Source organism: Corvus moneduloides, chromosome 8 (genome assembly GCF_009650955.1).
Source record: "Corvus moneduloides isolate bCorMon1 chromosome 8, bCorMon1.pri, whole genome shotgun sequence".
Classification (NCBI taxonomy): Eukaryota; Metazoa; Chordata; class Aves; order Passeriformes; family Corvidae; genus Corvus; species Corvus moneduloides.
Genome location: NC_045483.1, coordinates 28,864,247 through 28,888,036, shown reverse-complemented (window position 1 = coordinate 28,888,036; position 23,790 = coordinate 28,864,247). Strand labels below are relative to the sequence as shown.

General features: G+C 41.1%; 1 long non-coding RNA gene across 1 annotated transcript in view; it reads left to right on the top strand.

Moving 5' to 3' along the window:
* LOC116447649 overlaps positions 1 to 18,838 on the top strand; it is a 266,152-nt gene extending 247,314 nt beyond the window's left edge. Inside the window, exons 3-4 of the long non-coding RNA XR_004241629.1 lie at positions 1,734 to 1,840; positions 18,754 to 18,838. This is a non-coding gene — a long non-coding RNA (uncharacterized LOC116447649). The remainder of the gene's footprint in view (positions 1 to 1,733; positions 1,841 to 18,753) is intronic.
* Positions 18,839 to 23,790: the final 4,952 nt, after the last annotated feature.

Sequence of the window (23,790 nt, the reverse complement as noted above, 5' to 3'; positions counted from 1 at the left end):
CTGGAGAGGAGGCTTATTTGAATGAAAATACTAATACAAGCAAATACGTATGGGGCACGCTGAACTGAGATGGAACCATTTGGTTTTCTGACTTATTTCCTGTTCAGTAATTCAGGAGATATATATGCATTCTGTCTCTGAGTGATTTTTCTTCTGATGGGACTCACAGAAGTGTGCATTTAGAGTGGGTAGCCCTGAAAACTCAGCTTCTCACACCAGGGTGCTGATACGCTGAGACCAGACACAATGAGGTTCCTCTGCTCTCTCCTTTCCTCTGCAGAGTCTCTGGTATGGGTCAGAAAGCCAGGAATCACCTTTCTGACCATGCAGCCTGACCTTGGGCATCCCACAGAGCTCTTGCCTTCCCACAATAGCTCATCCTTTCTCTCCCATGAGCTGTATTTGTCGCATCGTCACTTTATTCTGTAACACATTCTCTCTCTGTCCTTTATCAGCTGTGGTTGTTGTGGCCTTTCATGGGCTACAGGAAAAAGAACACAATAGACACTGAGAGAGATGTCATGGAACTTCCACACATTCATTCCCAGCATGCTTTTGAGCAAGAACTGGGGAAAGGGCCATGATCTGTATGAAAAATGTGTATGGTGGGGGAGTATTATTGTAGCTGCCAGGTACAATAGCATTTACTCAGGGAACGCTTATGAATCAAGAGGATCACTGCATGCAATCTATGAGGACACACATCTCAGGGGTGAAAGGAAAACTGCTGTTAGTGTTATCGCGTTGGTTTCCTTATCAAGAAAAGAGATAGCAAGTGTACAGTGTTGAAGGGGATGGAGGAAGTCCAGTAAATGTGGAATAATAGGTGTCTTGAAGTATTAGATCAAATCAACCTACTGGACAAGTTTTGTAGAGGTTATTTCTTATTCCTTGAGTTTGCTGCTTCTGAAAATAGTTCAAGTCCTGTATCACACAAGGCAAGAGGCTGCTGTCATATTAAATAGCCCGAGGAAATGTGAGAATTACAAAAATAAAAATTAAATTAGAAAAAGAAAGACTAAAAAGGACAAGCTTGCATTCAGACTGGGAGTCTTTGCTTCCCTCTTGCTCTGACTGCAGAATAGCTTCAAGTGAAGTCAAGATGTTGATAAAGTTAAAGCAAGAAGGGGAGATGGAGTAATTTCATTTTCTAATTAAGTATGTCCTTCTTTGGAGGTAAAGTATGTTAAAGGAATAACAGGAAAACTAACCATGAGGTTACAGAAAAGTGTTGAAGACCACCTCATGATTCCAGCAAGCCTGGACAGTGGGTGACAAGGCCAGCAGTCTGTTGTAGGAGCTGGAACATGGGAGCACTCCTCCTGCTCTTCACTGCTCCCAAAGATGCAGTCAGAGCCAGATTCTGGCCCACCATTTGTCTACCACTGCTTCCTCCATCCACCAACCTTCATCTGGTGAAGTTTCCATGGTTTCTTTGTTGAAGACTGAAGGCTGCTCTGTGGCTGGAACAAGTAATAAGAAAATGTATTTACAGTCCTGCAGAAGTTTTAGTGGGCACTTTTGCAAACAGGACTCCAGAAACACAGGAAAAGAAAATTATCTAACACTTAAAAATGGTTTAAAAAGAATTTATAAGAAGACTTGTATGAAAAATTTTAAACAACTGCTCCTTAAAAAGAAGATACTCTATAATCTGGTGGCATATGGTTTCCTATGTGCTCATACCTTTTGGTCTTCTAATCCTAATTTGTGTTCTCCCCTTGCTTTTTTAGCTAATGTCCCTATTGGCTACTGAGGGAATATTATGAGACTTCATGGCTCGTTCACAACTTCTACAGGATAAATCTACACTGAGTTGTAGCTGACTTTCCTCCAGAAAGTAAGTAATTTTCTTCTATTTCACACAGTTGCTAACTAATGTTTTTAGGGACTGGATATATTTGAAAGTTACCTCTGTCGAATTTGAATTTGAAATTGCCCAATTGCCAGAAATTGTTAGTGAGTGGACTGGAACAGACACATGTAGATCGACAGTGCAAGTCTTGGTTTAGCTGGAAACCAGAATACAAATGAAGTAAAAAAGATATCACTTCAAAGAAGGGTCATCTTGGGAACTGCTGACTGTCTTTCCCCAAATGTTGCAAGTCAGGGCTTGCTCGTCCAAAAAAGAGAGGCAGGTTGTTAAGGAGTTTGCTTTATCTTGCTCATCACATATCTATTCTAGTTAGGGATTAAGATAAAATATTTAAGGTACCAGGAAAACAAGATGACTTGCAGTGGCTGTGCCCCAGCAGATTTCCCCAGCCTGCTCATGTATTTTGGTGAGACAAAGTGGAGCAGTTGCTGCAGCACAGAGACTCGGTGCCAGAGGGGCTGCAGGACATGCTGCTGCCTCCCTTAAGGCAGTAGATACCTGCTGCAAGATGTGCTCATCATTTTGCTATCCCTTTCCTTAAATAATAAATGTGATCACTGTTTTTTCCTGGCCTACGTGGCTAGGAGTGCTGGGCTTTCATGTGAGTTGGGGCTTTGAGCAGGCTGAGTTGGGTTCTGTTGCAGTGAGAGCTGTGTGATCACCTGCTGTGCTTATTCATGGGACCTGACATCATCCAAGACCTGGATTTTCAATAAAATCATGATACACGTTTTTTTCTTCAATGAAAAAAATATATGCTTTCAGGAATAATTTTTAAAAATGCAATTTATAATTTATCTCCTTTTTGTTGCCAGTCATGTATAATTAGTTTGAAATTAATGTAACATAGTTAGTCTAACTATTGGTGAGTCACTTCCAAGAATAATTCTTGGCTTAGAGTTTGTTCCTTTTGTGAAATTCAAACAGACCAGGTAACTGTTCTCTGTCCAGCTAAACTCTTCAGAATGATCCTTCTGGTAAATCCAGGAAAATTGCTAATCACCACAGAAAATGGACTTTAAAATAGGCAGTTCTCTCTCTACAAAACTAGCATGTTTAGATATATTTGTGGTTCTTTGCTGTGGAGGTATACAAAACTTCAACTCAAATGACATGAGGCATCCAAGTAGCCAGCATTTAATCCAGCCAGGTGTGAGATGTGTAAGGCTCAGGCAGCTGCCTAGGATGGACTGTAGCTAGCTAATGGAGAGAGATGGGAATGGCCCAAGCATCCCCTGTTTCCCACAGGGGGAGATGGGCCCCTTCTGTGATACTTGTGTTCTTCACTGACTTGGAGGGAAGCCTAGAGAAACTCCCTCAGGCAGAAATCTGCCCTAGCGAGGGAAAAGGATAGTTCACATTAAGGCTTTTAACTTCTTTTCACCAGGGAAAAAAAGAAAACCCCAGGATTGTTTGTGAGTCCTGCATATGCATATTTGCAGAGAGGCACACGTGTGCCTCTGGTATGTTTGCCAGGCTCTGAACCACTTTACTATAATTGTACTTTACAGAGTGGAAGGGCTGGGCTGGTACTTGGGGTTATGGCACACTGGCACTTCTCCCAGCCTGTCGACACATACAATTGAACCTTATTTTTCATTCCTGCTCCTGCTATGAAAAATAAGCCTTAAAAACATTTATTGAAGTGCAGAGTGATGCAGCAGTGTCCACCCACATTTGCTGCCTGAGCCAGAGCCAGTGAGAGATGTGAGCTGGCCCTTCCATTTCTGTGCTTATCGTGGGGGTTATGTGATGGTGCAGGAGTCAATATTAAGTGCTGCTTTGCAAAAGAGTGGGGAGGAATCTCATCAGGAAGATTTACACACCTATCTCTGAGTGGTCCTTCATTGCCGTGCAGATGGAGCTGGGTAACAGCACCTCTCCCTCTTATGAAGTCGTAAATAGCATCCCTGCATATCCCACTCATCTCACACGTAATTTTTAGGCTACAAATAGATGTAAACTCCAGATTTCTGTTTTGTTACACTGTTAATATTATTTCTTCATCTGCTTGATATGATCAACATTTTTACTACCTTTGGTGTTAGATTTTCTTGCAGCAAAAACTTATCTTAACTGTGTTCCAAATTAAACTTTCATGCCTTTTCAGCCTGCATACATTTTTTTAGTCAAGGATGATATTGGAAATATTAAGGAGTTATTAAAAATTATGATTAATCAATTTTATTACAATAGCACTTAGAAGTCCCTGCTGAGACAGGAGACCTATTGCACTGGGCACTGTAGGGAGACATAAAAGACTGAGTTTCTGCTTCAAAGAGCTGAAAATTGAAGCAGAAAAGACATGTTTCTCTTGGCTTCAAGGGAAACAGAATAAGGGCTTTTGTGATATTCTTGAGCAAGCTGGAAGCCCCATGTTTCATTGAAGCCTTTTCTTTTTCATTCCACTGTTTCATAAAAAATATATAATGAATGAAGCTGTATTGAATTTTCAATTAAAAGGATCTCAGTCTATCTCTGCTCTATCTCCCCACAGCCTGCTCCTTTTGCTCTCTTCATTCTTCCTGTGCAGGAGCTGTTCAACAGCCCTATGTTCTCTGTTCAGCAAACCTTTTCAAACAGCTACATTTGTGTCTTCTCATCACATTTCTAATATTGAATTTTCACGTTTCAAAAGCCATTTTACTTCTCATTTTTGTTAGCTCTGTAATTATGTGAAAATAGTCAAAACTTTCAAAGTAGTGAAGAAAAGGAGCAAGAAGGGAATGTCCTCCCCTCTGTCATTCTCCTCTCTATCAGCTCTGTTAGCAGAGGAGTTACCAAAATGCTGCATGAGAACTGCAATGGTTAAAGACTATGCTCTCTCTTACCACTAACCTTGAGTCAGTTTTTCTTCATTGTACAACAAGAGGAGAAAAAAGGAAGGGAGCAGAGCTGAAGGTTATTGCCTCTGTTGATGCAAAAGCAGAGAGAAATCTACCTTGGGAAACGAAGTAGAGATGGCAAGCTACCAAGTTCACAAAGTAAATGTTCCTTCGTGCTTGGGTTTAGCCTTATGCTTCTGAGGTTCCTGCTCTGCATCTGGTGACTTGTCCCTCTGAGTTCTCTCCCACCAGTCTCAGAAGTTGGGAAGAAGTTGAAATGAGAGGGTAAGGAGAGGCTGTGTGTGGGGGGCAGCCCCAGAGGGTGCCAGGCAAACTTTGAAGTGACTGATTAGTGCAGACAGTGACAGAACAAGTTCCAGCCAAGCGTGATGGCTGCTAAGAAGAAACGGCCTTGTTTTAACTTGACTATTGTTCCCTGATAATCTGTGAAACGAGTGGAATTCAAAGCAGCATTGGTCTGAGTGTTAATCTAATGCACAGTGGTTCCTTGCAACTTGCTCTGATCTCCAGTGCCTTTAATCTGGCAGTAAATTTTGATTTGGTTTCTTTTGATGATATACCTCCTCGTGGAGATGGACAAAGGAGAGCTGAGGGAAACTGCCCAGGCCAGTTAAGTATTGGAGGACCTGCTTGCAGCCATTGTGAAGAAAAAAAGACAGCTTCTCAGGCTTTGTAATCTATTTTCTCTTATGACTAACAGGCTGACTGTTTTAAATAGAGTAAAACAAGTGGCTAAATCACTTTCTGAACATGAACTACTGAACAGGAACGCAGAATCTCCCATGAATTTCTGTAGACAACAACCAAGCTCCCTGCAGTCTCTCTCTGACACCAAATCCTGTTATTTAGTCTTCTGTGGAATCTGCTGAATTATATTAGCTGACTCAGAAACTCCATCAGGACTCCTGTCTGCTTCGAGGCATCTGGCTTTCTGGTGTGACCACCATCTCCCCCTCTAAGTGTGAGGTGTCGCCGTCCCAAACCAGTTGCAAGGCTCGTGATGCCCTCTCAGGTAGACTGGGTGGTCCAAACCCAGGCAGCAGAACTGGGAGCCAGCTCCTTCCCCACATTTCTTGCTGTCAACGCTTTCTTGCTTCTCCTGGGGGAGGAAAGCTGCAGCCTTCCATGTGCAACTGTGCCAGGCTCTGGCAGAACTTTGTTCTAGGAGGGGCAGCCCCAGCTTGCCCTCAGCTGGGTAGTGCTGCCCAGTGGCAGGAATGTGGCTGTGTCTCTCTTCCCTTCGATTCAGCGCGTGCTGTTAACAGCCTTGTCTTGTACTCAGCCTGGTGAAAACTTGGGATCCGTCGGGCTCGGCCACTTCAGTGCTTCCTTGGGAAATACAACCAGGCAGCCTCTTGCCAACGGCTCAACTATGGAGCCAAGTGGAGCCTCTGAAAATATCTTAGACTGTGTACATTTCTTCCCCATCCATAAATGCTAGGAAGGTAAAAAAAAATTTTAAAAATTCTTTGTAAATTGAATTATGCTGCTGTGATAATTTTGTAACCTTCTATTCTCATTCTGTACGATTTCAAAACAATGAGCAATTCTTTAATGGAAAATTAATTGGAATCTTTCAACACTTTTTAAATGCTTTCACTGTTTTTCTCTCTCCTGTATCAGGAATTTTATTTTAATTGATATTTCCCATTTCTGTTGGGTGAATTCAAATCTCTTTTTCAAAAAAAAAATAGAAAGGGAGTGGGAATATTACTTACTGATAATCACACCTGGGGTGAACCTGTTACTGTTATGCTTGTGGATTATTTAGGAAATAGCACAACAGCAAGGTGGACTGCTCTTAGCTACTTACTCAAATTGGCAGCAGCTGAAGCTCGCAGAGGAGTCCTTGATGCCACACGCCTGGGCAGGGGCTAGGGAGCCATTCCTGTGCCCTGAACACCTGCTGCAGCTCTGCTCTTCTGTCCTGGGGCCACATCAAGGCCTTCCAGTTAGCTGAACTGTCAGTAATGGTGTATTGAACAGCAAGTTTCAATAAACAGGGTGGTTCAGCAGATGTCTGGATTAAACCTGAAGCAAAGGTGAAAGCAGGAGGTGTCTTTCAGGAAGAAAGGACAATGAGCATAATAGGAGGAGTGGATTATTTTGTTCATTCCTTTGATGCCTTAGAGTGTCTGTGTTCTGCTGTTTCCAGGTTCTTGGTGCATGCCTCCAGTTAAATTTTCATGGTACTTCTCTCCCCACTTAGCCCTGCTGTGTTGCCCTGCCCTGTAGCACCAGGCATCAAAACTTAATAACAGAACAAACACAACAATCACTTTAAACTAACGCTGCCCCTCTTTGTGAGTCACATCCTGGGCTGCTGACAAAGATGATCTTGGAAGTAAATTTAAATGCATATTTACTTAAAATGTCTATGTGTGTATCTAAGTAAGTAATTTCAATGCTCTTTTTCTGTGCACTCAGTTCTCCTCTTAGGAGAAAAAACTCCTCGTTCAGTGAGGACATGAATAAAAGGAAGAGGGAAGAGGCACAAACATGAATTCTTGAAGAAGAGCTTTATACATATAATATACATCTTTAAGCTCAGCTTCCTGCATTTTCGGAAGGTTTGCATCAGCCTCATGTTTAACATTGCCTTAATTTACAACTGCAATTTGTAATATTATCCTACTTCAAAAGTCAAGTGCCTTGCGGATGAGTTAAATCAAGATTGTGCTATTATTGTTTGGTGAAATATTTATAATTAGTTGGTGTTGTGACTTAAGAAAATAGCAAGACAATGCTAGTGGTTTTTTTCTCTCTTCACACAAATGCTGGGAGAATGAGTGTGAATGGCAGAATTGGCAAAATATTGAGCTTGTAAATGAACACAGTAATGAAATTAACAGGCAAGTTGATCACAGTATGAAGTCATACTGATCATTCACTTGGCATGTGTGGATTTAGTACTAATTATTTATGATACTTTATACTGTGGTAATGAATGTTCTTTGGTATGCTTTGGAAAGCTAATGAAGTTCTACTGCCAGATTCTGACACCTTTATTTTTAATTATCTATCAGTTGTCATGTGCACGGCCTCCATGATTTAAGAAGGAGTACCATGTCTCTCAACATGGAAAAGAGGAACAGCTTTGGCTGTTCAAAAAATTGGATAAATATGTGACATAGGACAGTCTGGTTCAAAAAAAGGGTTTGCACTGATGTTCTATGAAAGTAAGAAATAAATCTATTTTGATTCAGAAGTCTTGCTGGAAGAGTTAATCAAAAAGAGCTCCAGCAGAGGACACAGAAGCATTTAGAAGAGGCACAATGAATTTTGACTGCCTTTGAATCTATTTATCAAAGCCATAGCTGTTCCCATTTCAACGGAGGTGGAACAATAATAAATATCGAACAAAGCAACTCAATCTGTATTCAGAGCATTTCAATACATGGAAAGTTAACTGTAAAAAGAAAGCAGGCTTGCAGAGTCAGAGCTATTGACTCCTGCTACTTCTATTCCTCATTGAAAATGAGTGGTGAATGGCGCACAGAGATCTGCAAGATATTTACATTATTGCCATTAACATATAATAAGAAACTCATTCAGTAATGTGACTTTATTATTTAACAGAATCAATAATCTTTTACATCATAGGAACCTACTTCAGCTGTAAACCTTGTCACTTTCTTTCATTTTAAGTGACTAACTTTACATGCCAAATTTCAGGCTCAGTAGGGCCGTGTTATTTGCCTACCTGCCACTTATCCCTCTAGGATGGACTTTTTGCCTTGAACACTGTACGACTAAGAACTGCTTCTTCTGTGGAGGATGGGCAGCAGGAAGACTCCAGTTTCAAGTGGTGAGTTCTGGCTGCCACAGCTGCCATCCCCTGCGAGCAGGCAAGTGTGGCACCAGTGACTCTGCAGTCCTCATTCACAATCTTTTTAAGACCATAGTGTCTGCACACCCCCCCTCCCTTGGATTTTTCTCCCACTGTCACTATAGTAGATACTTAAAGAAAATCACTGGAGAGAGTTCCACCTGGCTCAGGCCAGGCACAGCTGAGGCTGATGCCTGCCAGGCACTCAGCAGAGGTTATCCTAAAGAACGCTCCTTCAGAGGCAGCCTGGGGCCTGCATAATTCCTATTTCAACCACAGATCCAAAGTAGGTCCTTGATGACACAAGGGGAAAACAAATGAACAAAACCTGGGTATTGGGTGATTATAAAATGCAGTTGAACACCTAAAGGACATCATCAGATCACTGACAAAAATAACTAATGTTCAGTTCATTGCTGCTGCTGTCTGGGCAAAAAACCAAACCACGACAGCTCTCGCCCCACCTCTCCGAAAATGCCCAAACCAAAAATTCACTACCCCTCTCAAGACAACTTAATCCAAAATTGTAGTGTATATGTCTTCTGGCCAGATATAAAGTGCTCTGAGACCAGTGGCAGAAACCTCATTGCCTTCAATGCTTCCTCTGGCTTTTGGGTCAAGTCAGCCAGTCTAAATGAGTCTTTTATCTCCATGATTAGTGCCTTTCAGCAGATGATAAAAATTCAGTCTCTCTCTTTTGTCTTGAAATTTCCAAGGCTTATGGGTTTTGTCTGATTTCACCTGAGTATTCAGCAAACAGCCTGGCACATCACTGTTTGCTTTTGGTGATTTGATCTGTCCTTTGGGCAGCCATTCAGGCGTTTTTCATTTCAGATGTCCTCATTCACAGTGCGCTGCAACACTTCCTCAAAGCTGGTTCAGACCCTGGGAGCAAAACAAAGCAGTGGATTTTAATTTTGAGTTGCAGCTGCTGTTGTCAAAGTTCAGTGCATTAAGCATGGATTTCATTTTCATTGCTCTCTCACAACACCAGGAACTACATTAACTACAAAACACATGTGCTTAAAGTAAGTAAAGTAATGGGGAAATATATTGTTCTCGTTATTTGAAACGTCGCACAAGATCTTGGGTTTATTTCAGCAGCACAATGAAACCAAGCTGCAGTTTCCACAGAGGCATAGTTAGGGATGCTTAAAGTGAATAGATGAAATGTTCTTTTGTTTTCTTTTGCTGTTGCTTCACAGCAACACAGCAACCAACTGCCTCCATGCTGTAGTTATGAAGTTATGGAGCCTTTTTCTAGCTGCCTTGAGTTTTCTGGGAGTTCAAGGGAGAGGATTGGATGATCCCCATGCCTTGTTTGCAGCAATATCCCGTCTATTCAAATTGACCAGCTTTGTAGCATCTTTGACCGATGTATTTTCTCAGCTCAAAATCCATTACACGGCAACTAATTACCATGTTAAACTGTAACTTGAATAAAATGGAAATGGGAAATGGAATGGGTTGGAGAAGAGCCCACAGTCTTGGCAAAGGATGGCCTGGACATCAAATGTACAAATGTTAAGGTGTAAGTTCCCCAGCTGGCTTAGCCAGAAAGAAAAGGTGGTGCTGCACACCCCTGTGAGGCTGTCATGAGTAAAGGTGTCCAGGCTGTAATCTCAGTCTCTGCTCACTTCCCCAAATGCTTCTGTTCCCCCTGGTAACATTTTTCATCTTTCCTACTCTACTTTTGGAGGGTTTTTCTCACCCTTTTCATTCCCTAGCTGTGTCATTGAATAGGTGAGACAATGCCTGAGACAGCCTCAGTGCCTGGCTGGCAGAAAGGAGGAGGGAAGATTGGTGTTGCTATGGAGCAATGCAAAGGTTACTTCAATCCCTTTAGTATCATTTTGGCTGCAAAAGTGTTGCAGGGGAAAGCTGCAATAATCCTATTATTTCTTCTATTTTTTTTCAACCCTTGACTTTAAAAAATATGTTCTCTAGAAAGAAAAACAGAACACATTACAGAACAATAACGTAAAGTGTTGTAAAGCTCATCCTGTGTGTCTGATTGCTCTATTCCACATTCTCAGTTAATCTCTTTCTGTGGCCATCTCTGCCACTAAGGTTGTAATACAAATCAAGAGTTGTTCACCTCCACCCATCTTCAGGCACCATATTTAAGAGATTAACATTATGGAAACCAGTTTCAAGTTTAAAGTGTCATCCTGAGCATTTCAGCCCTGGAATCTCATGCAATTACTTATCTAAATCTTGTTAGTGGTGGATTCCTTTGTTGCCAAAAAAAAAACCAAAACCAAACACTATTTGAACTGATGACTACAAATGATGAAATTGATATTATCATATTACCAAGCACAGATATGTAATAAAATGATAGTTCTTTTTGTGTCTTGTTAAAGAGGATTTTAAGGCACCAAAACAGTTCCCAATATGCAGATGTTCATGACAAAAGGAGAAAACATTTTAGTTCTTGTCACCCTTATAGGAAGTCTCAGTCCAAAAGGCAAGGAATGAATACAGAAGGCAGAACCACGCAGGTGGAACTGTGGCACTCACTAGTTCTTCCACCATTTCTGAACTAAATTTTCAACCTAGGCTGACTCTGCAAGAAGTTTCCTTGGTTGTGGTAGAGCCTTCACCACCATGCCCTGTGCAGCTCATGCTTAGGACTTAGGTACAGAATGCTGTCAATCAGGCAATGTAAACTGGCTTGAAGGATCTCTCACAAATCAATTAACTCAATGATAAGTTAAATAAGAAATAAAGGTTGGCCAAATATTAAACAGCCCTGTGTTCCCTTTCACTGACTTCTTATCTCCACTTGTCGACTTGGTTGCATGAAGTACAAAAACCATCCTTCAGGTTTCAGGGAGCCAAAGAGTTTCTTCCTTGTAGAAGGTTTTGAAGACCCTTGCCCATGGGGCTGGGTTCTTGACATTTCCATGGACATCTCTTCCAAATATGAAGGTTTGTTCTCTCTGTAACAGTTTGAAAACTTTGTTTTGTTTTGTTTTGTTTTGTTTTGTTTTGTAAGCCTCCATTTTTGTATCTTTGTTGAGCTTTTTTTTTTTTTTTTTTTTTTTTTTGAAACACTTCAGAAGCACCATAAACCAAAAAGCACTTTAAGGCCATAACTGACTATGAACTAAAACCTCCCTTCTGCAGTGTATGGATGTCCCATGAGCTGACTGCAAGACAGCTTTCAATGAATAATCTCATCATCCTTCACTAGCTTTTACATCCTTTTCCAGAGATGGAATTCTGAATGCTATTAGTCTGTTCCTGGGATTTCCTTTAATTCTGTCTGTGTGCATCCGGTGGGAGTCTGTCAGTGTGCAGAAGTTTCTCATTCTCCTGCCACCTATTACAGACAATCCCAACTGGAAACTCATTTGGGTGACTTGAAACTGCAGAGATGTGAGGAGAAACTGAGACATGTCCCATATTTGCTGTGAAATGGTCTGCCTGAAGTGCAGATGCACAATTAGAAAAAGATATACAGGCTTAACATCCTGCTTTGCTGAGTTACAGACCACAGACAGACACATATGAAATATGAAGGATGTCTCTTTGCCAGCTTCTGAATAAACTATTAGTTACTCATCTGAATGATTGGTTTGATGCAGTTTTGGATTAGTGTCTCATGACATGTTAGGTCAAAACTGAAAGTCTGATGCCCCAAAGTACTCATGTTTTCAATGCAGCCCAAGGCAGAAGTTTATAGACTTTTCAAACCTGAAATTTGGTGCCTTGGGAGGTTTGTTTTATACAGACAGGCTTTGGAAGCCCGAATTCACAAATAATGAGATACCCAGGAAATGCCAGGGAATTAAACTATTCCAGACGAGGTTTTCCATAGAATTAATAGCAGAAAATCACATTTGTGGTATGATGCCATTGTCTCAACTAGAATCCCTCAGCGTGAGACAGATGATGCATGGAGAGAGTTGGGAACTGCATAATGCATGAGTTGAGAAAGAATAGTTTTTACTTAAATGTAAGGTTGAGAAAAACTGCACAAAATTTAAGAAAGAATGAAACAAGCCAAAGCTGTTTTTTAAGGCTTTACTTTTTTAGATATTTCCTAACCAAATTAATACACGAGCACAAGTAAACACAGTGTAACATGAAGCCAGTGTGCATTATGAAGCCTGGCAAAAACGATGGCAATTCATCACTTCATGCTTCATGGCATTTCCCAGCTCACTGCTGTAGAGGGATTCCTTGTGGAGCAGGGGCATATGATACCCCTGGAAAGATTGGACAACCCAGGGTTGCTGAGGAAAAACCCCTGAACTGGCCCCTGGCTGCAGGCAAGCCTGGAAAGCACCTGAGAGTCCTTGGCAAAGCAATACACTGGTCGGCTCCCCTGCGGATTAGGGGCCATCTAGAGGGACTAGGGTGTGAATCTTTGCAAAAGTAGATATGAGCTTGTGTAGGTAAACAATAAAGGGAGAACGATGCTCAAATCATATGGGTCGTTACTCTGGCCAGCTCTCCAGCACTCAGGCTCCCCTCAAAACACTGACATTTCACATCACTGATAGAAACTGCTGTGCTCTCTGCCTGGAATATCTAGAACACTGTCCTCATAGATGAGAGAGGACTTTTGATTCAGCTGCACATGTAACACGAGCATGCAGAGTGAACTTGTGCCTACCAAGTAGCATTTATATGTCATGGAAAGGTAATCCAGGCCATACAATGAAGTATAAGCATTGCTTTTGTTTGGTTAGGTTTTTTTCCCTTTTTCCCCTAGGTTTTTTTTATTTAGAGTCATCATTGTATTCTTGAATCTTTCCTTTTCACTGTGGTAAATAACATCACCAGTAACAAGTTGAATGTGCAGCTGTTGCCATAAATGGGTCACTATATTGCTAGTAGGAAAATATGACAGACTTAAAAGCTGAGGGTGGAGAAACACAAAATAAAACATCAGATGATTCCAAAGGCTTTTACAATGTTGGCCACTCTTTCAAACACCATATGTTCAATATCATCTGTACCCACAAAAAATTCTGGTATTTCAAAAGCTGTCTGCAAGCTTTGCAGCACAGATGCTGTACTTTCCCTTGGTATTGCCATGGAAATGGATAAGTTCGAAGGCAGAGTAGCAGCTCAAAATCTCAGCAAACTTGGATAGTCTTTTCTCTTTCCCAGTCAAGACTGGGATTAGTTATCCTACTGCTGCACCTGTAGCAAAGGAAACCTTAGATGGAGACCAAAAGGATGTATCTCCTTGACAAGGACAAAGATAGACCTGATCATATTGGCCATAAAATCTCAAAAACCTCATGAGTTAATCATATAACTATCATGAAATATTTAACTTGCAGTCCACTGAGCTTATTCATTATCCCAGAAATAGTCAGACAAAGAGGTTACTATTCATGTGTTTGAATTTTGGGACAGTCCTGTGCTGTTATAATTTATTTTCACCTGATAAGTCAGAGCTGCACAATGATGACAAGTAGATAGTAGCAACCTTGGTAACACGATTTGTAAAAGCACATCTTCCCATAATAATGGTGTGCATGCATGTGTGAAGAAAGAAACTTTGGGGTTAAGAGAAGATGTCAGGGAGTTAATGAACACTTTTCCAACTCACGTAAAAGGACAATAACTCTAGACATGGATGATAAAGAGGTTTCCACGGCAATAAGTAAAGTTATCCCCCTCTTACACTTCCATCACCTGAACTCTGCAAAACTGCAAGTGGCACAGGAGGTTTATATGGTAATATATGTGAGAAAAACCCTGACTGAGCAGTCTGCCCTGAGTGGAGCCATAAATGCTCTGTTGCTCTGTAGTCTGCCATAGTAATTCAACATTTTTTTCTTTACAGTTACGACTGTTCCTTTAGCAATGCAATAATTTTTTATTCCATCATAAATGCAGTTTTGATAAGGCAGAATACTGAAAGTGTATTCATATTTACTCTATATCTTACAAGCTTTATTGGAATTATTTTGGTTTTAGATTTGTCTCTTGCTCATGTATCCCAGAGCTTTCTTTATAGCACCAAACTTAGAATTGAATTTTTACTTGGGTTTCTTCCTGTTTTATGCCACTCACCATAATCATCAAAACTGAGCCTGAATGCCTATGGATTCCCCCACCCCATCCCATATGGCTCAAAATGCCTTAAAAATGAGTAGAATCTTTATGAGTCCTTAACAACTGGGAAGACAGAAAACAAAGAGGAAATATTTAGCCTGTGGTCACAGAATGAATGACAGAGTTTGGAATAAAACTCTAATTTTTCAAACCAGTGAGAAGACTTAATGAGTTCAGGGCTGTGTTGTGCAGACACAACCATCATGCTGGAGCTGGCATGGGCACTTCTGGTTGGATCACAAACACTGTAACTCATCTCCCATGCCTTGCCCACTTGTAGGAGTTTTACAGAAATTGCTTATACTGGGATTAATATTTACAGAGCTGGTTACAGAATAGGCAAGCATTAAAATATGCCAGGTAAAATAGAGGGATAAATATGGAGGTGAAAAGGAAAGAAAATTAAATGATTAGGAGAAGGTTATTTTTTGGAAAGAAATTCAGATGTTTTATTTACATTTTTTATTGTTAGACTGCTAGTTATTGTGTCACAGTGAGTCTTGGCCAGCATAGGTGTCTATACATACTTCATGCCTAGAACTCAGAGCACCAGTGCCCCTCTCTGTGCAGGATAACGACTTAAGATCTGCCAATGTTTGGCTTCATGCATTAATTTTCTTACCAAAAATGGGCTGTCTGGAAGAGGATGTTCAATCTCACTTGAGATATTACCTTTGGGAAAGCAGAAAAGAAAAAGGGTGGCCCAGCTGAGTCAGATCTGATAGGGACATGGAAGAAAATAATGGAGGGTGTCTTTATTCAGGGCTTCCTCACAAAGGCATCTATTAAAAACTAACAGTAATAATAACGAAAAAAGAGAGGGAGACTGGCCCAGAACAAGAGAGAGCAATGGAAGAGGAAATAGTCCAGTGCTTTGCACTTGAATCCTGCTGTGGTCTGGACTCATAAGAAGTATATCCTTGGTCATTAACTTCTATGAAGTGCTGATTTCCCTTTTGGCTTCCACCCATCCATCAGCCCTGCAGCAAGGGCTGCCTTTCTCTCTCAGCTGAGCCAAGCAATTGCTCAGTGTGATCCTCCAGTACAACATTTTCTCGCTACCAACCTCTCCCCACCACCTAATAGCCCTGAGACAGCCGTGCTCTGTCTGACTGAACGACTGCTAATGGCCCAACTGTTCTTAGGAAGACATTGAGGGGTTTTGTGCCAAGAGTTTAAATGTTGCTGTTATGTTTAGTACTCACCGGGTACTTGGTGCAGTGGAAAGCCAGCACAACCAGCCGGGTGCTCTCAAAGACATCTTTCTTTCCCTTCCTTGTGTATGTAGCTTCTCTACTCGCTATGAATCACCTGAGGCTTGTGTCTTCAGCACTCTGAAACGTGCAAGTCTGGGCTGGTGGAGCTCTCCAGGGCCATTTAGTGTTGGTTTTCAGAAAAAAAAACCAGTTCTGAGATGAGAAAACTTTGACCATCCCATGTAAGTTGTTTTCTGCTTTTTACAGAAGAGCACAGGTGGGTCTGAAGCCTGAGTTGCAGTAGTATAAACCACAATTTCCTTCATAACCTCACCATTACTCCACAACTCACACCATTTAAAGCATCAGACTGAAAAAGGTTCGTGCTGTGTGCTTTGTAAATATTCAGGGAAAGAAAAGGATATACCTGTAAACAGTATTCTATATAGAAGGGGTTCTGACACTCCTCCTAAATGCCTAAGGAATGGGGAAACAAAATTACCTGTTGATAGTAGTCAAGGGATTCTCTTAAAAAAAAATCAACCCAACCCAAAAAACCCCAAAAAAACCCAAAAAAATCAAACTAAAACTAAAATCTCCAGAAAATGTCAGTCATCTGATGACTGGAGGAAATGTGGATCCATGCCTGGGACCTTGTTATCACAAACTGGCCATGCAAGGGAGTATCCAAGGAAGGCAGAAATTCCTAGAAGGGAAGTCGGGGGTGGTTCAAAGTACCTGTATATCCTTAAATGACTCTTTAAAAGTCACCAGATCTTTTATTGTCTTTGTTTTTGTCACACCAGGAGTTTTAAAATCACACTTGTGTGGCAACCAGAATGATAATGGGCAGAAGCATAATGGGAGTTGAAAATAAGGCAGCCATTCTTAATGGCCAGAGTGCACAGAAGTGCTGCTAATATTCAGCAACTAAAAAGGGAACTTTGAACAATTTTCTCTCAGGAAAACAGTCAGTGGTTTTTCATCAAACGTTGTAAAGAAACATGGATTAAAAAATAGGTTAAGAAAATAGAGAGATAGCTTTATAAAAAGGCATTTTTATTTAAGTGTCTGCTCTAGAACAAACTGGGAGAAACAAGAGAAGGATATGTTTTTATACTATGGAAATCAAATGAAACCCATGGAAGAGATTAGGTTTTTAAAGATCTAAATACATGTCATCTCCCATACATTTTTCTCTCAAAAAAACCCAAAGAAAACACTTTAATTAGGTATTCTTTTTCAGATTCTCTTTCTTAAATAAGAAAGTCTCCCATTTTAGACAGAACTAGTTTTTGCATCTTAGTGATAAATTGGCTTCTGTAGCCTGAATTCTAAATCCCTTCACTGAAAATCCAGACTTGTTTTGGGGTTTATGGATTCAAGAAATAAGTAAAGAAAAAAAGTAGTGCATTAAGACTTCAATAAACTAAATACTTTTTCCAGCAATACCTTTTGCAACACTTAAGACATAAGATGAGACAATTTATACTCATTGTGCACCATTTGAGTGTGTCATTTCTGGGTCACTTCACTGCTGGATGTCACTGGACGTGACCATCACATCACCCTCACTTTTCCCCTTTAACAGTGCCATGGCTCTGCCTCTGTGTTTGTACACAGTAGCACAGTGTCTGAAATGCAGCAGTAAACATGCCTTTCTTTCTGAGCAGGTATTTCTCCAGGCTGTACCAGACTGATTCTTAGAGAGGAAATAATTAATCTCATGTTTCCACTGAAGACCTCAGTGGCCCCATGTGTAAAGGGGGGTTCTTCTCTCACCCACTTGGTCAAGAAACTCAGCACCTCTTTTTTTTCCCTCTTGGCAGCACTGTTCTCACAAAAAGGATAAACTTCCCAGACACTCGCTGTCAGGGAGCACCAACCATACAAGTCCTTCTCTGAGAAACCTGGCAATAGATTGCTGGAACAGAGAAGGAAGTCAGTGATGCTAATAATCCTCCTGCAGCAGGGAGAAGCTGATATTTTAATAAGCATTGCCTTTTAATACGAACTTTTTCTCTCTCATGTTAGGAGGATTGTTTATATATAACAAGGGAAAAAATCCAATTCTCATGTCTCAAAAAAAAAAAAAAAAAATTCCTCCTGTGGGTCATCGGAGCTGAAAATAAACCAAGCTGGCTGCCTCTGGGGATTTGTTGAACTTCAAGTGCCCATGACTCATTCCATGATTACAAAAAGCAGAGTAACTTTCAAATTTGCTACATGAGAGACTGAAACAAGGTCTTCCATGCAGTTGCATGCTGGAGAGAGGAAAAATGGAGAGACCATACCAACTCTAGTATAAAATGTGGCTCTGTTTTACTTCCCTAGCAGGCGGTGCCCACTGGAGCCAGTGGAAAAAGGTTTTTTAAAAAATCCTATCTGATTTAAAGAGGGGAAATCTAAAAGTAGCTGTGCATGCACTTTACAAGGCTCACCATCAGAAAGCAAGTGAACTCTTTGTGCATTGAGTGTAGCGGATGTGGAAACAAAGATGCTGTTAAGAAGAGCTTTTCTGAATCCATAAGGAAAGAGCAAAATGTATGGCAAGACTCTTTCATCCTCATCCTGTTGAGGGTGGAAAAGAAAGATCATTTGCTGCAAGGAGAGCGCAGATTGAATAATACTCTGGGAGCATTTCCAAATGTAATGGTAAAAAGTTCTCAGAAACAAGGAGTGCTCTAAACATCACACCTTTCCTGAGTCAGTCACTGAAGAGTTAATGCTGCTTCTCTCCTCCCAAGGTGTGTAATTAGAATAAAAGGTTGCAGCTGTGCCCTGGATAAGCCCTTTTTAGCTACCTCCAGTCCTATATGAAATGTAAATTGTGTCTTTCTGGGTTGGAGCTGTGCTTGGTTAGTGCTTGTCACAGCTCTTCTTCCTTAGGGGTTACACAAATATCTTTCTGATTTGTTGCAGTCAGTGAAACCTGGATCTCTGCTCCTGACTGAAGACTTGTTGGGATGATGGTCTTCAGCTGCTTGGAAGCTGCAGGTGAACTCTGTAAGTACCTCCCAACTATTCATAACTCTGCACGTCGTAGGTGGGACACTGCAACATTTCATTTACACCCCAGATACTGGAAATGTGGACCACATCTACAAGAGAGTGAGAGAGGTGAGAGAGTGTTGCAGCTTGAAAAGAGGATAAATCAGGGAATAAGATTAATGTGTTTGTCTGTGGGGCAGCCTGTATTCTTCAACAGGTGGAGGTGTCTGATAACCAAGGCCTTCAGCTCCTTTTGTGAGTATATCTGTAGTTGCTTACACATGAGGTGGTCCCTGTACAAACTTCTAAGTCTCAAAATCAATGCCCTGGTAAAAAGGATAATGTAGATTAAGGCTGCTTACTTCCAGTCCTTGTTCCACCAGTCTTCTTTCATTGCAGCAGGAGGCACCTTACTGAGAAAGCTGGGAGTTAAGTGAAAAAAAAAGTGAAGGTCTCAGACTTGAAGAAAAAGAATGGCTTATTATTTTATACACTTTTAATGCATTTTTGTCTTTCTGGGAGAATCATGAAGATTCATTACTCAAGAATCAGTTCTTAAGGGAATTAATAAGTAATTAGTAGCATGATGCCCATCTGTTTCTGTATTTTATGCCTGCATGCCTCAGTGCCAACCCCTGCAGTGGTGTCCTACAATCCACAGCAGTGAACTTGGGGTTGCTGGCCCTGGAGGAGCAGCGTGGGGTCAGTGAGGGAAGGTGCTGATAATGTCCCTGGCCTGGTCAGGTGTGGGAGCTCGTGGGTGGCGGCAGTTCAAGAACTGGCTTTGGGAGCACAGGTGATATGGGTCCCTTCAAAAGAGGTTCAAGTGACTCCTCGTCTGTATAGTCACAGCTGTAAAGTAATTTGGCTTCCCTGTGAAGCCCTGGATTGTTCAAGGAAAATAGAGAGGGCAGTGGAACATTTATGGATTAGGAAGAGCTGTTAGTGGTCATGGTTGAGTTTCTATCCTTTTTTTCTTTTAGTGTTCTTGATTGTTAAACTGCTGTGCTTGATGCAGGGAGGGGCACAATTTGCTTTCTGCTCCTTCTGCTAGAAAGAATTTAGAGGAATGGGAAAGGAGACAGGGGCAGGGAGACCAATCTTCTGTCTAGTGAAGGTGGTAGTGTCCATGATTGTGGATATCATCTGTAAAAGGCTGTCCAAGGAGGATGGGAAGGACTGAAAGAGAAAAGGAAGAGATGTTAGAACTGAAATATCTTCCTTCTCATTTCAGCCCAGTTACTGAATCCACTGAAAGTCTGCTTTTAACGTCACCTTCTCTACTGTGTCTTTATTTTGAAAAGCTCACCTCTAGTAGACGGTATGATACAGTTTTGTAATGGTTGATCCAATGGGATCGTTCCTTCATGAAGTCTGCACTGAGCACAATGCTTTGGGTAAAGCATTCCCCAGAAAGCAGGCTGGCTTTCATCTGAATAGGAGTTGTCTACTCATTCTCTGAGTAATTTCGTTTCTAACCTAAATGAGATCTGTAGAATTGGCTACGTAAGATACTATGCATCCGGTGTTAGTAAGAAATCCCAGTTTCTGTACAATTTCAGAGTAAAATGCAAAGTAGTCAGTGTGAAGAGTAGACTGAAAAAAATAATTAAATTAAGATTCAGGTCTAGCTTTTTCCACACTTATTTCAAAGTCTGTTGTCATAGCTACTGCAGCATAAGGCTGGCTTAGTTTGTTCACTTTTTCTTTAAAGACATGTTCACCTTTTTAAGAAAATTGAAGTAAGTGAGCAAATACCTGGAGAGAAAAAAAATCAAAGTTGTCCTTTGTGCAACCATAATTCTATTATGATTTATTATTTGGATCAGGGATAGTCAGCCTTTATCAGCTAGGAGTCCTTTGTTCCTCAGGCCACAAAACCAGAAAATAGTTCAATGAATATTAAAGTACACTGTAGAGCAAAACAGTTGCAAACTTCAGCATGGTTGTGTCCCCTCAGTCTCGCTTGTTAACACAGGTTATCTAAACATAGTATGACCTCAAACTTTTGGTTTATAAGAACAAAATAACATTTCTATTTCTGGACTCGGGAAGTACCCAAGGTTTAGACATATCTGAAAACATTAACCTTTTAAATGTGGCTTAAGCTGTGACAGATACATAGTATTACTTAGCTCTTTATTTATACTGCTCATCTTATAATATCAATCTTTTACTCTGGAATTAGTTTTTACATCCCATTATTGGACAATTAAGATGAAACATTCTGCTTAGGTGAAATTGTGGTCTTTAGATCGGACTGGAAGTTGGAAGTTAATGATTATTTTATCGCAGGTCAAGTGTAATTTATGTCACCTGTCTGAATCAGCTTGTGTGCCTGGCCTGTGAGCTTGCTCCTGTATCCCTTGCCTCTCTTGTGGCACTGCCCCTGTGCATGACTCATTTCTTGAGCGAGTTTCTTCACAGCTTAGGGCACTCTGCCCCTTAGCTGAGCTCTATCCTGGTTTACCACATTTGGGGAATTCCCTCTGGCCAAGAATTCCTTTTTGTATACAATATGTCAAATAATAAGCACTGGCAGAGATCTTATCTCTCATTGCTGTAATGATCTGACAGATGCGTGTCTTATCTCAAGAAAAGATGGAGAAAGGAATGTCTTGCTGTGCAGATAGAAAATATCTCTAAGCCCCAAGTGTCACCCACAACTTGATAACATACCTTGTTTCTGCTTTGCCTGGTGGCAAGCAGCTTTTCCTTGCCCAGTGTGAATACTTTGAATCATAATTTAGTCTGATTTTTAAATGTTCCTAACTCTAAAATTTCATATATGTAGTTTCCTGAAGTCTGCAGTGCCAGTAGCTGTTTTATTCCTTTACAGGGAAACTTTTTTTCTATAAAAGTGAGTGAGAAATGAGGAGGAATGAAATGAGGTGTTAATCAGCTTCAAGACAGTTTTCTAGAACTTTCAACTAGGCAATTCTCTGACAAGAGGGAAAGCAATGATTGTGCAAAATGCTTGAGGTTGCAGATAATCCTGAACCTATGAGATATCATTTGTAAAAACTGAAACCCATGCCATATTTAGCTTTCTGCTCTCTTTCGAGGCAGTTATTTTAACTTGTTTGCTGTCCATAGGCTCTCTTGCTGGCTTAGAGATATGTATATAGTTCACTGGATCTGGACCTAATTAAACAAATTCCATCTGGTTTTGCCCCTGGCTTTTCTGGCTGATAGTGATGCAGTAGTTCTTGGGGACTGTATCTCCCCAATTTTTACTCTGCTCCATAAAATGAGATCATTAACTGTTTTCTTGTGTGCTCTTTCAAGGCACACAGAGTGGTTCTTCAGACAATCTAGAGAGAAATAAATGAATGTTTAATGCAGTTTTTTACATGTGGCAATAGTTACATGCTATACATTGCCAGCTATGAAATACCTGACTGCAAGTGGAAGTTCTTTCATTTTCTTAATTATAATGCACTCATGTTCTGGAGCTTGGCTCTCCTAAGCACAGTCCTAGAAACAAGCACACTGTTGGTTAACTGGCTGGGCTGTGCTCCTGCTGTTTTGTCTTTTTTTTTGTCCAGTATAAAGCTGAGTATGACCTGTTGTTCAATATTTCGTGGTTCAAAAAGTGAAGATTCCTATGGCAATAGCAATGAGCGTGGGTGGGTTTGTGTGTTTTGGTGTAAGGGTTGGTTGCTGTAATGCTGAATGATCAAGCTCTAAGAGGGTTGTGTGCTGTGATGGGGCTGGGAGGGGGCAATGTGCAAATTCAGGTAAGTAAGCATGCAATTACTCACTGATGTCAAAGTGAAATTTTGTAGAAAAATCAGATTTTGTTAAGCAACCACTTTTTAAAGACACCAAGCCACTTTTTGGTGTAAAACTAAAAGTACTGAATGCACACCTGTTCTTTCTTCCTCCTAGACACTTTTTGTGCCTAGCATAGCGTGGATGGATTGGTTTCCCTTACACCTGGCTGCTTGAGGGGTGGGCAGGGAGATAAATTTAGCAGTTGCTATCCCCACCAGGGCCCCTTCATGTTATCCAGCATCTCTTTAGTATTTAAAGAGCTGTTTCAGCTTTCCCTGAGCTCCCTTTGGCTGGCAGGAGGGCTCTCATGGCAGACTCAGCTGTAATGCGACAGAGAGGCCACGCTGTGCTCTCAGGAGGATGGGGTTAATGGCAATCCAGCCAACCCAGAGGGCAGCTTGATGTAAACCCCTTGTACAGCACAAAGTGCTTCCACCTCACCTGCACACGGGGCTGTGGCAGTGTATGCTTGACTGCTGCAGATGGCACCGGGAAGGAGGACAACTGTGCACCAGAGGCCCCCAAGGCACAAGAGCAGCAGCCTCCTCCCTTCCTGCAGACAAGCAGGGCCAGGCCATAGTCAGCAATACTGGTGCATTATAAGTGTCTTAATTCAGCATGTCACACCAACTTGCACTTCACAAAAACTGTGATTTCACTGAAAAAGCTTTGAAGTCAACTGTAACAAGAAATTTTGCTTGCCAGCTGTCTCTGTGTTGCTGTGAAGTTAATATAGCCAGGTATAAAACACTGCTAGGCAGCCAATCGGATCTGGAAATACAAATTTTGGATGTGCCTCCCTTTTCTTTCTCTAAGGAGTCAGCATCCCCCATTGCTGCTCCAAACAGGCTCCTAGGAACCTCTCCTCCAGCAGGGTGGTCCATGAGGTGAAGAAATCCCTGCTGAGAGTGAAGATCTTAATGGTGATATGATACTAGGAAAAATTTCTACTATCTTATCTTGTCTCTCTCCCACATAATGACATGGCCAGAGAAAACTTGGGCTGCAGCATTGTGGCCAATATTTTGCAATATTTTGTCCTTTAAGCAAAATAGAATTGCAGCAATAGCTTTGGTGTCCTGTCTGATTTAGTAGAACTAAGACTGCTTGGCTTTATGAGGATAGATGAGTAATCTGGAGTAGATTTGGAAGGAACAAGACAAAGCTCTCTTTGCTGGTAACAGAACTGGA